The sequence below is a fragment of the Pectinophora gossypiella genome, chromosome 14, assembly GCF_024362695.1.
Source record: "Pectinophora gossypiella chromosome 14, ilPecGoss1.1, whole genome shotgun sequence".
Classification (NCBI taxonomy): domain Eukaryota; kingdom Metazoa; phylum Arthropoda; class Insecta; order Lepidoptera; family Gelechiidae; genus Pectinophora; species Pectinophora gossypiella.
This window is the reverse complement of record NC_065417.1, coordinates 12,276,501-12,290,817: the sequence shown is the minus strand read 5'-3', so window position 1 is coordinate 12,290,817 and position 14,317 is coordinate 12,276,501. Positions and strand designations below refer to the sequence as shown.

General features: G+C 36.6%; 1 protein-coding gene across 4 annotated transcripts in view; it reads left to right on the top strand.

Annotated features, from left to right (window-relative positions):
* The first annotated feature begins 949 nt into the window (after positions 1-949).
* The window catches only part of LOC126372717 (tyrosine-protein phosphatase Lar), a 584,292-nt gene continuing 570,924 nt past the window's right edge, over positions 950-14,317 (top strand). For all 4 annotated transcript variants that reach the window (XM_050018572.1, XM_050018570.1, XM_050018571.1 and 1 more), the window contains exon 1: positions 950-1,143. The gene's annotated coding sequence lies outside the window, so the exon portion shown is untranslated. The remainder of the gene's footprint in view (positions 1,144-14,317) is intronic.

Here is a 14,317-nt window from a genome sequence, read left to right as displayed (position 1 = left end):
GTGTAGACTATAAAGAGTGGGTTTATGGTCTTAAGCCTCTGGTGATAATTACTTAAAATATTTTGAAAGTAGTGTTATAGAATACTAAAAGTATTTAAACAAATCTTGGTCTATGAATCCTAAACTTGATTTGGACAAGTAAGTATGAATATTATTTTCGAACTAACTTATTGTTTAATTTCTTATAAAACTTTTAATACCAAGTAAATAATTTGAGAAACTTTACAACATTTAACTAGTTATGTTCAATTAGGTAACTTCTTCAGGCCAAGAACGTTTCTTTGAATTTGAAGTTAAACTGGGCCGAAGCAATGTTCAAGTTGTTTTCAGCCGTTTCGTAAGTTTTCCTATTCATGAAAGTATCTACAAGTACCAATGAGCAGAGCGCTAGAGTTTTCTCCAAAAGTCTATTATTTTCGTAGTACCTAACTATAACAAATAAACAAAGTAGAGCAAATTTTCCAACCACTACAAGCTACGAAAAATGTCTACGAGAAGATGCCATAGCCTAGCGAATATCGGTCAAATTCGTACAGTATCACCACTGAGGCCGTTGACTTGAAAAGTACAACATCTTTCCTCCCTTTCACACTTGCAGCTACACTCTTCCGTAAATCGAAATCAAAGCTCGTCGGGATTGGAGCACAATGAAGTTCGTGCAGTTGTCGCATCTCCCTGAAGTCAGGCAAATATAGAAGTGCGTTCGGAATACTCACGTACGCGAAGTCATTCCCTAAAATCAACTTTGAGCTATTTATTATTTAAAATATTTTAACTAGTAAAAGGGTAGTAATTTTCAATCAACATTACAGAAATTAAATAGAACATTCAATATCTATAATCGGATCGTCACAAAGATGCTGCATTTTGACCGAAAAATCACGTGTCAAACATGCCGGTAATCTAAGAGCGAATACAAAAATCTATGGTGTTCGTATGCGCGGAACGTACCGCATATGGCGGACGCTGAGTTTGTGTTTATGTCAATAAGAAACTGATTTTTATCATTTGCGCGGGTGTGGATTTAATAATTTATAAATGGTGACGTGCTTGTGGAACCTGTGATTTGTGTATATTTTCTGTGACAATGGATTTTTTCCCTGGACGTTTGGACGATTTGATATCTTCAGTGTATTTATAAGGGTACGTATTTCATATGTTTCTCTGTCGTATTTTAGGGTTTATAGATACGGTTTAAGGTGATAGGGATGCTAGAATATCCTGAGAAACGTTCCTTGAGAATCTACAGTACGAAGGACATATCGACACTGCGAAATTGCATTAAACAATATTCCCTTTGCCTTAGGTTATCGCCAGGTGATAACCTTTTGTAATTTAGTGACTGTATTTTCTCAATACCCCAGCGAATTTCTGTTTAATATTAATATTCGGCAGTAAATGTATCAATTGAGAGTTACTTTGAGTTATAATCATTCATTTGGTAATTATATTGACGCAAATTGAAGCACTTGAAAGCATGTAATCCTAATGATTATTTTACGAATTAGGTACTCTCGAAATAATGTAGTACCTACTTATCTACGATTGAGTATTTTTTCGCATTTATCAATATTTTCATACCGAAACTCTGCACAGATTACATCTTTTCCTAAATAGTTTTTTGTAAATTCTATCAATAATAAAATCTCGAAAGTTGTATTTACAAAACATTGATATTTAACAACACATAAATAAGTAGGTTCATTTACCTTAAAATAGTATACCCAAGACTAAAAAAGTAAGTAGTTAAGTAGATACTTAAATTACATTAATAAAAACATAGGTAGTGTCAAAATATTTCCAAAAATATATCTAAATAATCGATACCATAATTAATCCACATTAATAGACTTTCAGAACACATTTTAAAAACTCTCACAACAAAGTATCTAAAAAAGTAGGGTATGAAAAATAAATAAAACAATACTTTTATTTATGTAGCAACTCCTTAAGGATGAGAATGTTATCATGTTTATGAAGAGCCATATGAACACATGTACCGTCTCAGACATGATTCACAAGCCATATGTGGCCACTCACAAACAATCTTGTTGTAATTCCTAGCGGATGACATTAATAATACACCTACTATAGTTTAAAATAAATCTCAACATTCGGAAGTGATATGAATAGTTTTTACATGAGTAAGTTTTTTGTTATTAGGTTCTTTTTATAAAACATTGGGATGAGTAAGGAAAAAAGTTGTTATGAAAACTGAGATGGACAAAAAAAGTAGCCAGTATTAAAAAAAGCAGAAACTTTTTCTCATTAACCAGAGAGATTTTTCTTACGATAAAACTTAATTGTTTGTGGGAAGAGAGTTGGCATCCAAAATAAAATATTTTTCTTACTAAAACAAATATTACACTAGGCAGACTAGTCTATGCAAGTTGCATATTAAATACAGAAAAACACAAAAGCCTTGTGAAAGACTATTCTCTTGGATATTTATCCATTTACCTCATTTAGAATACACCCACAGGTTTTCTTTATTAACATCATTCTTTTGATGTATTTAAATACCATAACAGCAACTTGAAAAGATTTAGTACATTATTTTTAATACTACAGTGTCCATATCATTGATTAGTTAATAAGATTCATTATAATGTTTAAATATTAATTAAATAAATTAATCATAAAATATATATGTTTTAAGTGTCAATTGACTTAATACAAATCCGTAGTCTTATCATATTAGTTGCACTTAAACCGAGTGCAGTGCACTTTGTTTTACGGACTTACTTCGGGTAATTTATAGCTCTCTCTGGCAGGATGATCATTAATATCAACACATACATCCTCTGAGTTTCAGTGGACTACGTACTAAATGTGCTTATCGTGAGAAATGTTTATGGCTTATTGGTATCCCCTCTACTCTCACCACTGAAATCCTTTATGGGGTGGGCAGAGCCACAAGTGATCAGAAGACAGCTGCCAGCCACATTTGATATTCAGACCTAAGGAGGGCATAATGAGCTGTAATAGTGACAGCTGATCAACCCATCACCCATATAGTGGTCCATCATGTTGGAAAGAGCACAATCCCTCGATCGCTATTCACGATAATATGCCCGGGAAGATAAGCAGCTGAAAGCGTTCCGCATTTCGTACCTTCCCAGACTCCAGCATTGAAGGAATACGTAGATTACTTAGTAAGTAAAAAAAATAGTTTTTTATTCATAAAAATATAAGTTTAAAAACTAAAACCCGACTACGGAAAAATCGCGCTCTAAAACGTATGAAACAAGAAAGTCTTTCGAACAGGGCGTGATGTTTAGGAGATAGCCGTAGTCATATTATAATACATAAACACATAACCCTACTTTTTGCTTCGCTGTAGTCGAGTAAAAATAGGTTTGCGTTTGACCACAATCTCACCTGGTGGTAAGTGAAGATGTGATCTAAGTTGGTACACGCTTACCTAATAATTCCCTATTCACTCTAGTTTTGAGGAATAGTGAATAGGCAAGGAGAAAGCGGTAGGGCGAGGTACAACGTTATCGGCCCAGCAGTGCGTATACCAGGGCACTGTGATCGGCACATGCATAGTACAACTGCCCAGACCTCTCTCCCTTAGCAGCTTCTCCAGACATCATGCCGGAAGACGAGTTTCGTCGCTTGGCGGCAAAGTTTTGTCTGGAGGGTGGTAACCAGACACGGCCGAAGTCTACGATTATCACCCAGGGGTCACGTGTAGGGTCTCGAGGGTAAACCTACGGACGTGAGTGACTCCAACCCCTCAATTGGGTCGTGTCAAGATAAATTATGAAATTCTGATTACAAAATAAAGACATCTAAAACCGAAAACTAACGGAAAACATTTTCTTTTTCCAATTTAACTTATTTATGAACTTTAATCAAGAATAAGTCCGATATTTTATCACGTTTTTCTATGACGTCACAGTGTGCTTTTTCATACAAATTCCATAGTCATTTCGTGTTTTGACATTTAGTAAAAAGTAACCGATTTGACTAGTTGGAAATTAGCCTATTACGCACAGCGAACTGATATGCTGCTAGTGCATCCCCTGTAGGTTAATATATATATACCTATATATATAATTTTGTCCGACATCACGTGATACGCTCCGTCGACTTCTACGACATGTCTTGGATGATTAGCGATATGTTTATGTATGCCATGTATGTATTATTGTTTGTATAATGTATGAGATTAATCACGTTGGAAACAAATGTGAGCTGTATGTATCTAAAGCTCGTGTTAGGCGAGTCTTTCTACGATACTAATTTACGACAGACGACACGATGGTGTATTGGTTAACACGCTAGTTTCGGCTTGACAAGAGGTGCGGGATCGAGTCCCATCCGGGTCTGAACTTTTTCAACTAATTTTTCTGTTTGTGAGTTTGCCTAAGCATCGTTGAGTGCTAGAAAAATAGAAATCCATCAGAAGTGTACAAATGTTCATCAATTGTTTATTATTTATTTATTTGTACACAATAAAACATATACAAGGAACATACAAAAAAAGGTTTATTTTTTATTGGCAAGGCGTTGAGTATACCTAATCTGGACACAAGAACAAAAACACGGTTATATGACTAATGAACCGTAGTCCATTCCTTAGGTTAGGACAGTCTGTTTACATTATCATTTAACTTGCCTAATTTAGCAATGTCTGAGGCCTTTGCAGCTCACAAAGGGCTCTCGGGAGGTTATTTACGTTGTATTACATTATCTAAATAAGACATGAAACAGAAGTTAGTATTGTGAAATAAATAAATTATGAACAGTATGGCGTACAGGACTGATATTGTTACTTAAATGTCCTTCTTTGGAAGATGACCCACGACTTGACTGGTAGTGCCAAGAAGTAGTCATCATCATCATCAATTTAAGAGCCACGCTCTTGTCGGTGCAGCTTTTTTCATGCTACTTTTTTAGGGAAAAATAGGGCAGTGGTTTCCCTCTTGCTTCCGCCCCGCAGTACTCTGTCTCACACAAGAAGTAGTACCTAGGGAAACAAAGGGTTATATCTGCTAATTCACCTTACGTTTGTTTAAGAACTAGAGAAATTGACAGTTACATCAGTAAGTAGTGACCAGGACCAACGGCTTAACGTGTCTTCCGGAGCACGCATCAATTAAGAAATATTGGACACTTGATCAGCCTTTAATGTCCTAACCAAACCACGGCACGCGAAGTGATCTTTATGATATGTCCCCACCGTGATTCGAATAGCCCCCTAGAAAGCCAAACAATACCTACTCCTCACTTACCTAGTAATTTCATTGTCAATTCCAATTTGTAAACACATAAGTTGACGATGTAATCTATCACCTAATAATTCAATGTTTAAAATCACGATGTATTATAGACGAACATTATCATTTAAGTCCGTAAGTTAAGGTTCAAACTTCAGTGACGCGGAACAGAACCATTAAGAAATAGGTTAGGTAACTTGACAGTTGTTTAATACTTGCCTGTGAATGTTTAATTTCATTATCATTACTGCCTTGACAACTTTAATACAACTAGGAAAAAAAGAAAATACATTATTGGCATAATTTTCGCGAATTTAGGCTACCCCTTATCAATCATGAAAACGTTCTTGTAATGATTGTATCAATAAACATACTACAGTTTATCGGAAAAATAAACAATATTACCTATTATGTTATTCATTTGGCGACCGAGGTATTTAAATACTTCAAGCACAGGTTTTATTAAGTATAATAGAATAAACTACAAAAATGATTGCCTATTTCGTGTATTTGTAATTCTATTATTTATATTTTTTATCATGTAGGTTGTGAGGTGGATTACCAACCTCATCAACCCTGGTGTCAGGGTTACTATTGAGCCGCCAAAGGCCCCTGACATGACTCATGTGACGACTACGTACTTACGTCAGTAAGTAGTAACCGGGACCAACGGCTTAACGTGCTTTACGAAGCACGGATCGTCTTACTTTCGGACGATCAGGTGAGGTTTAAATACATACATACATACATAAACTCACGCCCGTAATCCCTAATGGGGTGGGCAGAGCCACAAGTAATCAAAGACAACTTTCAGCCACTGTTGATACGAAGTCCAAAGATGGATATGATGAACCTTATGGTGATAAGGGATCAGCCTATCGCCCATAACATTAGTCCATCAAAAATAAACCTAAATACCTATACCTAACCAACTAATACGATATATCCAAGATTAAGGTACCCTTTGGGCTAAATACATGTAATCTTTAAAATGTTTATAGTTAATAACACCAAAGTTTGATATTTTAAATACTTACCAAATGGTCAAAATTCCTAAAATAACAGCTGTTTCTTAGAAGTAGTAGATCCGTTGTCTTCAGCTGGTATTGTAGTGAGTTGTGTTCTTCTTATCGTGGTGGTAGGTGTTGTGTTGTGTATAAAGGCTATTTAGATTTTAGGAGCTCGGTGGCGCTGCGGTAAACGCGCTCGGCCTGCGATTGTTGAAGTTAAGCAACTTTCGCAAAGGCCGGTCATAGGATGGGTAACCACAAAAAAAAAAAGTTTTCATCTCGAGCTCCTCCGTGCTTCGGAAGCCACGTTAAGCCGTTGGTCCCGGCTGCATTAGTAGTCGTTAATAACCATCAATCCGCACTGGGCCCGCGTGATGGTTTAAGGCCCAATCTCCCTATCCATCTATAGGGAAGGCCCGTGCCCCAGCAGTGGGGACGTTAATAGGCTGGTGATGATGAGATTTTAGGTATTTGAAACCTAGGTGATTTGACGTTAGGTTTTGTAACTTTCGATATTTAAATACGTAACCGTTGATACATTTATCATAGTTTCGGATTCATCGCGGCAGACAAGGCCACCATTATCATTACCAAGAGCACGTGGTATAGAGCCCGCCCCTTTCAATCCAGTCACGCTTTACACCCCAGCCAATTTCTTTCGGGTTGCCAGCCTAATACCCTTCTTGACCTCTATCTGATGTCATCAACCTACATGTAAGTACTTGGGAAAATATGTCAGCCCTAATCAGATTTATGTGAACAATGCAGACGCGACTAAATTAGGTTGTACAGGCACTAAGGCACTAACTTTGATAATACTAGAGTGCTTGGTTACGAAATGATATGCCTAACTTTAAGTATTTTAAAGTTATTTTAATGTTGTTTCCGTGTGATAGTTGAATATCACTTACATACATACAGAAAGTTTCATATCTGAATAGTTAATGTAAGTTGATTGATGAAATAAATCAAATTAGAGCTTTAAGGCGGGGTTACACGTGCCAGTAAAGCTTGGATGCCAGCTGCTGCCACGTGGCTCCTTTGCAATTGAAACTTGTAAACAGGTAGCTACGTTCGAAAATCAAATTTAGTATACCGTGTACACAATGAAAGTAGCAATTGCATGCAAGGAACTAGCATGCATGCCAATGTGTCAAGAAGGAGCAATAACCAATTCCTTGAAGGGAGTCACATAGCGGTCAAACACATTACCCTTCATTTTGCTTCGCCGCAGTTGGGTAAAAACTGGGCAGACACTCCACCCGATACAAAGTTTACTCTTCAAACATCGGGTCACCAATACCTCGCAATTTAGCCAGCCCTGGTTGTACTATAAACACGTTAAAAATGCACATTCAGTGCCGGAGTGAATCTATTTTTATACAATAACCTTTTAAAGGTGCCAGACCGAATTTTCAATGACCACGTTTGAAAGCTTTTCCCGCACGATAAATTATTTTTTAGATAAATAAATTCAGCCCGTGACTTGCTAATGAGTTCCTTATATTATGTGATTATAAGGATTCGTCATAGTTGGTATGCTCGTATTTATTTTAGTACAACAGAAACATGATCAGCCCATTATGGCTATCCTAAATCAACCGGATATGGTATGGGGTATTTAATCTAATATCTTTATGTTACTTAGACATTGCTTAGGATATATAATGAACTTATGATCTTGGTTCTTATTGGGTAGGATAAGTTATAAGTTGTCGAAATATGACTGCGGCCGATCACTGTCAGCGTATTTGTGTCTTGACATCTCATTTTGTGACTCCTACTAGCAACTGGCGAATAGGCGAACGAAACGTCACTAACACACAACCAAATACAACAGTCGGAAAATTCTTAGAATAGAATATAAATAGTTTATTATAAAAGGACGCCACACACAAAAACAAGACAATTTCACAAAACAATTACAATTCTTCTGCAGAGTGTGCGGTAGATTCTGCTGCACTAAAATCGGGATGTACAGTCATGAAGTGTATGTGAAAACTGCATGGCTTTATTTTCTACGAGACAATGATCAAATCGTCTGAAAGAGAGGTCTAAGGTCAGCGTGTATTGATCAGCATAGATCAAAGATCCCAGTCGCAAAAAGAGAGTCAATAAAAAAACATAGGGCACATCCACCTGCTTGTCGTAACAGAGGGATTGTGTCCTTTCTAACATGATGCACCATCATCATATGGGCCACGGGCTGATTATCCGTTACCATCATCATGCTATCTTAGGACGTAGCAAAGTAGCTTTCAGCTTACTTACTAGTTACAGCTACAAACCTTATGAGCGTAAACCTTTAGCGGATGATACGTGAGTTGATTTAACCCCCAAAAACCGGTAAATGATATCTCAACAATACAAATTAATATTTATTAGAGCTATTCAGCTTGAGAGTTATCCCTCCAACGCTCTTTACAATGTGAGGGATAGCATCATAATCCTCTAGAATGACTCTATGTACAATAGAATGCACTTTTCTCAGCCATTCCGAATGAAATATCTCACGTACAATATAGTTAAACCTAGAAATTTGTTAGGATCAGACATGTCCTCATTCCTTAGTTACTGCAGACTTGGGACTTGGAGATCATAAGATTTATTATTTCTTAATATTGCTATACCAATTTTTGGTGGAGTAAGCTTCCACTTGACACTTTCCATTGACAATTTCCACTTTCAACTGAGCTACTACGATTTCTTATCTAAACGTAGAGATAAATAAATAATAATAACAATAAATATGAAAACAGTAGTGCGCAATATAACAATAGAGCATGATTACTTCAAGGCGAAATGTCGATAGTCCATTCACTCGAGTTGTGCCTAGTCACAGATAGCCATAATTCATCATTATGATTCAGATTCTGGATAAACGAACATCACTTAACTTGCAAATCAATACTTGAAGCTAACATAAACATAAGCTGCCTATATAATACGCCCTGCTATTACAGCGTTCCCCTCAATCAACCGGAGAGAATGTTTCTTCACCACGCGTTTCTACTAAAAATTCGTCGAGCTACCATACCCGTCAAGATATTTAAAATACTTATACAATTATATCACTTTTGATCCCCACTTGAGCCAGGGTGGGATTTAAATCTGCGACCTTACCTGTGGATTTGTGTGCGCGGAAATGAAATCATAATTCTCAAAAGTTGTATCTTATTTTACATATATACTGTACACAAAACCGGTTGTAGACCACGAACGTACTTCCTGCAAGGCGGTCCATTTCCCACAAATGTGTTGAAATGTTGCGCCAATATTCTTCTTCTGTCGTATCTATGTCAGAATGTATGTTTCCAAGCCAGTTACTGGCAGCATTTGTAGCTGCGGCGATGTTTTATTCCAAATAGTTCTGCGTCGACCGCAATCTTCTCTAATGCTAAGTGACGATGCTGTAAAAGATCGGACATCCTAGCTCGAAAATGCAAATTCACTGTAACCTAGAAGAAGTCCAGATTAACTTACTTAGGGTGGATTCGTCCAAGAGAGAGTTTTATTCTTGAATAAATCGCCAGTATTCGAGACTCTTTCGAAGAGTAGTTTAAGTTAAATACAAATGCGTTCTACAATCAAAATGTAAATACGGTTGCATTGATAATCAAGAAAAATTATAATAAACCAGCAGGTGGAAATGTGAAGCTGTATCACACACAGGGTGAACTTTCAAATGCTTCAAAAAAACAACCTATAAAATGCCGTAAGGTTTACTTGCGCCTGTTCAAAACACTGTAACTGTGAACCTGTATTGTTAGCTACATGTTAATTTTGCACTTTGCGCCCAATTTGTACTTTGCATACAAGCCTAACCTATTTTTGCAGCGTCTATTGTCCTGAGGTGAACTATACAGGGAGAGCCTCGCTCTAATCTTCTCACATAAAATATGATCGCGGGTGCATTGTGTAGCGACTAGCGAGCCGGGTTGCTCTATACAATGCATTTTAACCCAATTACCGGGTTGGCTTATTAAACTCTAGTTCTGCTATGACAGTGTACGATGATAGGAATTTAATATGCTCGCTTCCTGTAGTTTCCTTGTGAACGTTCTATTTACTAGAACGTCCTACTTATTGATTATTTAGTTTCAGCGTTGTGTAACCCTGTAATTTCGTTTTGTCATCAATATTCTTCGCGCGAACTAAGAGGCTCAAACTCAGATGGCGAAACGTTTCTACAACTTCATTTAACTCCGTCATCAAATCCGTGCTCCTGAACTGTAATTTATATTATCTCTATAGTCTTCAATCGTTTTTATTATTTTAATTTACTTGGGTTACTGAAAGGACTTTAAGCTTTTTATTTTACTAAGCATTTACGTCTTAGAATTTATCGGATTATGTAAGATATTTTAAAGAAAAAGGACAGCTCCTCTATATTTTAACTAGCCGTATCTCTTCTAGAGCTTAGCTCAAATAAACTACAAATTCCGAGAACATAGATTTCGGAATTTATTACGCGAAATTAAGTAAAGGATGGGTTTCACTTCGCTCCCTCCTTTGAGAAAAATCGGCCTAGATTCTAAAAAGCTTATTTTATATTTTGTTAGTTTTATAGACCGTACACTAATGAGCATAAGACCTTTGAGCCTCACATCGACTTTTTATATTATAGTTTTCTTCAGAAATGTACTACAATAATTTACTGTGGTTTTTGATATATATCGTCGTTAGGCTTCTTGTTATCTCCAGAAATATTTTTTCTTCTTAGGACTAATGATACTCATTTAGCTATACAATTTGGTGAACTGGGTTGATATACTTTTTATCTTCATTCAAGTGTTCTTGGGTCATGTCTTTATTGGTAAGAAATGATTAAAAACTAAATAGATGATAAGTTAATGATGTTAATTATAAGTATTTATAAGTGACCCTGCAAATTGCATAGTATGATGCTATGTGCCTGTTATATCATATTTTATTTTTATTTTCTATTCTAGTCTAGCCTACAAGATCCCAATGGTGGGCAACGGCATCCCCCTCCTCTTTCCATTTTTGCGTGATATTTTTGTTTTATTTTTAATTATATATTATTCGTTACGCCATGCCGGTTCCCTTCAAACGACATGTCAAAATATTTGTTTACCAACTCAGGGAGGAGGGGGGGGGGGTCCCCATACACTATTCCCATAGTGTCTGTGTAAAACTAGGTTTTTGTCCGGGGTGTCCCTGTAGGTAACATTCTAGGCGTAGGTTGAATCTGAACACTATTTCACTTGTGAGTCCAGCTTTTCAGAGGCATATCCCTACTCCCGCGAGGAACGTTTATTTTTTTTGTTGGACGTGCAACCTGTTTCTGTTTGGGAAAACGTGGCCGGCTGAAAATAAACGACTGTTATAAATCCCATGGCTCGTTCTTCTCCTCATTTTAAACAAAAACGAAAGAACCGTGGTAGGCCAGTTGAAAGAACGCTTGACCCTCACATTGAGGTCGCAGGTTTGAATCCCAATGCTTTTCGAATTCATGTTTGGACCATAATTTATTAATTATCACGTGCTTAATAGTGAAGGAAAACCCACATTCCCGAAAAGTGTTTCGGAGGTGGATAGGTGACATATATGACCTTTCGTTCGCGGGTTGGAAAATCAGACAAGCATTATGCAATTCAGTCGCTTCTGTAAAAGACCGAACCTGTCAAATCTTAAGGTTAGGTAAGCGGATCCTGCGAAACGGGATAACGCTAGGGAGATGCTTCTTCATTTTAAACGAGAAGAATAAACTACGGTACGGAAAGTAAACAAGTAGCGGTATAGCATCCCTGATTTGAACAGTCGCGAAATGTTGGCATCATCTGTGGTCTCCAATAACACAGCTCGATCACTGAATTCGACTCCCGGTGGGGTCAGTTGAGGAAACTAAGTTATGTAACTTATTTCGAGTCTGGGCCGTTGGTCCCGGTTACTACTTCCTGATGTAAGTTAGTAGTCGTTACATGAGCCATGTCAGGGGCCTTTGGCGGGTCAATAGTAACTCTGACACCAGGGTTGATGAGGTTGATAATCCATCGCACAACCCACACGATAGAAGAAGTAGATGGTACAATATTGCTCTAGTCCACAAGGTCTGTCTAGTCAATTTATTTGCTTGTACTTGTCACATGATGTTTTGATTACCGTTCACCGTCATTATGTCGTTGCTTTGCCGTTGCCACCTGATTCCCTTTCGTTCCTGTCTTGTGGCTGACAGTGACGATTTTGACAGCAAGACAGATGATACAATAAGATATGCCGACATGACAGACGGATTCAATAAACAGACAGATTTCCCCATTCGGAGCTACTCCGCCGATAAGACGGCATGCGATATCAAATAGAGGGGAGCTCGTATACGAAAAATGTAAAGCAATCCAATGAGAGAATTTCCACGCTACGTTCCCCTATAACAACATAGATGGCGCTGGAAAGAGTTTCCTTCGTTTAGCACGTTCATGGACGGTGGTTACTGGATGAAATTTCGAAATTGACACTCAAATTTTCCATGAAAATTAATTTGACACAAACGTCAAAAATTACTTCAGCTTTTTTTTTATGACAAAACAAGCTTGTAATTATTTGTGATACTACAGTAGAGATAGTTCTCTATTATACCTGTATTGGAATGTGGGGACTATTCATATACTTAGAGGCAAATAAGGGAAAAAAAATATTTCAACGGAAATAGACGTTGTGTCGAATTGTGAGATCGTTAAATCACGTAAACAGGCGTACTGTCCACGAAAGTGTTAACGTTCAAATTTCATGGATAGTAGACATGCATCTTTTATCTTTGTTTTTGGGTATAAATGCAAAAAAAAAATGAGAATGCAATCTGCGTGTATGAAACGATTGATGTATGTGGAAGAAGCAAGAGAAGTATGTCAGGATCGCACAAATGGATTTCCAGTCTCTACTTACCCCGGTGGGAAATAGGCGGGAGTTTATGTATGTATCATGGGTATAATATAACTGATAACCCTTGTTATTACACTTAGGCACAACCAACACTCATCTTCCACCCATTATTATTCTGATCAAAATAAAAAGAAGCAATTTAGGTAGCAACATAATTCTATACCATATCTGATCCAAATATCCAACAAAAAACTTCGTTATATTACCTAGTAGTAGTTATGTGGTCACTCTGTTTTGTAAACAATAACCAAAGTTTTGCTAAATATTTTTTTCAGTGATGAGAGTCAGATGTTTTTAGAAGACTAGCCATAATATTTAATTATCGCTCATAATATTTCCTTCTTGAAATAATTGTACCTGTGACTCCTGTGAGTTACGAGAATTTCAATTTCGGTCAAGACAAATTGTTCATAATTTCGAATTCTATATTTTTGCTATCCATATTTTACTCTCGTAATTTAATAAAAAAAGACGGAATACAATGCTAAATATTCAAATTTCGAAATTAGAAGATGAAATCCAAATACAAAGAAAAAGAGTCGGACGTTTAATGTTTAATTGTCGATAATCTATTTCAAGTTTAACAAGCTTTTAAATAAATTAATAAAAACCAAATATTCTGTGTAAAAATACAAAGCTTTAGGAAATATTTTCGAGTGCTCATTGGTGTCATTATACTATTGGTTAACATGTGATCGGAACTTAATATCCGGATTTATCAGTCCCTAATACTTTTGTTAAAATTTGAGAGCCAAAAGTATTACTGACGTGGACAATAACATAGACTACTCCGAAAAAGGTCTGATACCTAAATATCCAAACTAGGAACGCGAATAACAATGTAAGGAAAGTTATCTTCGTTTTATCAAAAAATATAGTCAGTAACTCTTTGTAAGATATCGAATAAAATAACAAGAAATATTTCTTAAGTGATTTACGAATACTAACTCTGTAATATAATATTTCCTAATATGTATATTTCAATAACAGGATGTAAGCAACAAATCGGAACTAAAAATATTCGGACCCCGCGGACCAACACTAAATAAGCAACAGTGAGAGCGTTTTGCTGTCTACAATAACGCACATACTGTAAATACGTGTTATCGAGTCAAATGCCTTTAAAAAAGTGAGATGAATCTAGATAGTGGAAAGGTTCGATGTTTAGACCTAAAT